A 2,702-nucleotide genomic window follows, 5' to 3' on the forward strand; every position below is an offset into this window, starting at 1 on the left:
TCACAGCATAGGAAGAAGAGGAACTCGCCGCCACCTTGGGGAGGCCCTCGATGAAGTCCATGGAGATGTCCGCCAGACCTGGGACGGCACCTCCAAAGGCTGAAGCATGCCAGCCGGCCGTAGAGTCTTTGTTTTGTTGCGCTGGCACATCAGACAAGACCGTACCCAGTCACGGACCAAGGCACGATCACCTGGAATGTAGAAGTCAGCGCGGAGGCGATGGAGTTTCTTTTGCGCACCCTCATGGCCCGCCGAGTGGGCAGGCGCAGCACCTGCTGACGAAGATTGTCGTGCGCCGGAACGAAGACCCGACGCCCATGGAGGAGCAGGCCGTCGGCGAAGCGCCACGGCTCCTCCAGCTCCCCCGCTGCCAGCTGCTGCTGAAGGAGGAGAGAGTTGGCCGCGGCAGCGGTCGCCCTCCGGATGTCGGCGTAGAGGGCGAAGGAGGGCCCGGTGATGATGCAGAATGCCACCCCGTCAGCCGCACCATCGTCCACATCGGCGTCACGCCGAGACAGGGCGTCGGCGACGGTGTTAAGGCGGCCCGGCCGGTACTCGACGGTGAAGTCAAACCCGAAGAGTTTACTGATCCACTAGTGCTGCGGCACGGTCAAGAGCCTCTGATCCAGCATGAATTTGAGGCTGTAATGGTCCGTGCGGATCCGGAAGGAACGACCCCAAAGATAGGGCCGCCAATGGCGCACTGCCTGCACCAACCCAATGAGCTCGCGCTCATAAGCCGCCAGTTTAAGATGGCGTGCGGCAAAGGGACGGCTGAAGAAGGCGAGGGGTCCATCGCCCTGATGAAGGACCGTGCCGAACCCCGCACCGGAGGCGTCGCAGTTGACGGTGAACGGGAGGTCGAAACCAGGCATCTCCAGGACGGGTCCCGTTGTGAGGGCCCCCTAGAGGGCCTCGAACGCTGTAGTGGCCTCCTCATCCCAAGAGAAGGCGTCGCGACGAAGAAGGCTCGTGAGCGGGGCCACGATGAGGCCAAACTCCCGGATAAACTTCCGGTAGTACCCCGCGAGCCTCAGGAAGCCGCGAAAAGCCCGCGGAGACTGTGGGACCGGCCAGGCGGCAACGGCCACCACCTTGTCGGCGTCCATGGCCATCCCCTCGGCCGAGATGACGTGGCCGAGGTAAGCGACAGAAGGCGTCCCGAACGAGCACTTCGAGCGCTTAAGATGAAGATGATGCGCCCGAAGCTCGTCGAAGACATAGCCACATGCTGGAGGTGCTCTGCCCAAGAGGCGCTGTAGATAAGAATATCATCAAAGAAAACGAGCACAAACTGACGTAAGTAGGGCCGGAGGACATCGTTCATCAAGGCCTGAAAGGTCGCTGGGGCGTTGGAGAGGCCAAAAGGCATCACCAAGAACTCAAAGTGGCCGTGGTGAGTCCGAAAAGCCGTCTTGGCGATGTCATCTGGGTGCATGCGCACCTGATGATACCCCGACCGGAGATCCAGCTTGGTGAAGAAGCGCGCCCCATGCAGCTCGTCGAGAAGCTCATCGACCATCGGGATAGGAAACTTGTCCTTCAATGTGAGAGCATTAAGGGCGCGGTAGTCGATCCAGAAACGCCACGTGTCGTCCGACTTGCGGACGAGGAGGACCGGCGCCGTGAATGGTGACGTGGAGATACGGATGATGCCCTTGGCAAGCATGAGCGCACACTACCACTCCAACTCGTCCTTCTGCAGCTGAGGATACCGGTAAGGCCGTACGGCCACAGGGGCCGACCCCGGAAGGAGGTGAATATGGTGGTCATAGATCCGGGCCGACGGAAGGCCATGCGGCTCCTCAAAGAGATCCCGGTGCTGCTGCAGGAGGTTGTCCAATAGCGGATGCTCGGCCTCGGTGGTGGTCGTCGCCAGCTGGAGAGGGGGCATCGCCGGGGTGCCTCCAATGCCCTCCCAGAGGACGGGGCGACCGAGACGCCAGAAAGTCATCGTCAGGGTGTCAAAGTCCCAAAGGATGGGGCCGAGAGTCCGCAAGAAGTCGACGCCGAGGATGAAGTCGAAACAGCCCAAGTCGATGCCGGCGCAGGTGATGGTGAAGTGCTTGTCACCGATAGTGATGGGCACGTCACGGGCGAGCCCATGGCAGCGTAGACGGTCGCCATTAGCGACAGTGACCCGCAACTGCTCCCCTCCTGTCGGCTGTAACGAGAGGCGCCGCATGGTGGCCTCCGGCAGGAAGTTATGCGTGGAACCTGTGTCCAGGAGGGCCACCAGGCGCTCGCCATGGATCATGACTGGTAAGAGCATCGTCCGTTCATCACGGATGCCGGCCAGCGCGTGAAGCGAGACAACGAGGGTGGTGGCCGGCGCGGGCGCGGCAGCCGGTGCGGGCTCCACGACGGCTGGGGCGCCGTGGCCGTCCTCCGGTGCGTCATCCTCGGTCTCGCCCGTCGTCTCCAAGTAGAAGAGGCGGGCGCAGACATGGCCCAGGGCATAGGGCGCATCACAGTTGAAGCAAAGTCCCAAGCGCCGGCGCTCAAGCTGATCCACCTGAGTAAGGAGCCGGAACGGCCGCGTCGGGGCCGGAGTGGCCGCTGGGGCTGCGGTGGACGACGCAGGTGCCGTCGGAGGCGGCCGGGGGGGTTGTCGGCCCCCACGAGGCACGAATGGCCGCGTCAAGGCCTGGGCGCGCTGCTCGAATGCCCGAGCATAGTACATGGCCGTCTGAAGGTCTTGG

Source organism: Triticum dicoccoides, chromosome 1B (assembly GCF_002162155.2).
Source record: "Triticum dicoccoides isolate Atlit2015 ecotype Zavitan chromosome 1B, WEW_v2.0, whole genome shotgun sequence".
In the NCBI taxonomy this organism is placed as follows: Eukaryota; Viridiplantae; Streptophyta; class Magnoliopsida; order Poales; family Poaceae; genus Triticum; species Triticum dicoccoides.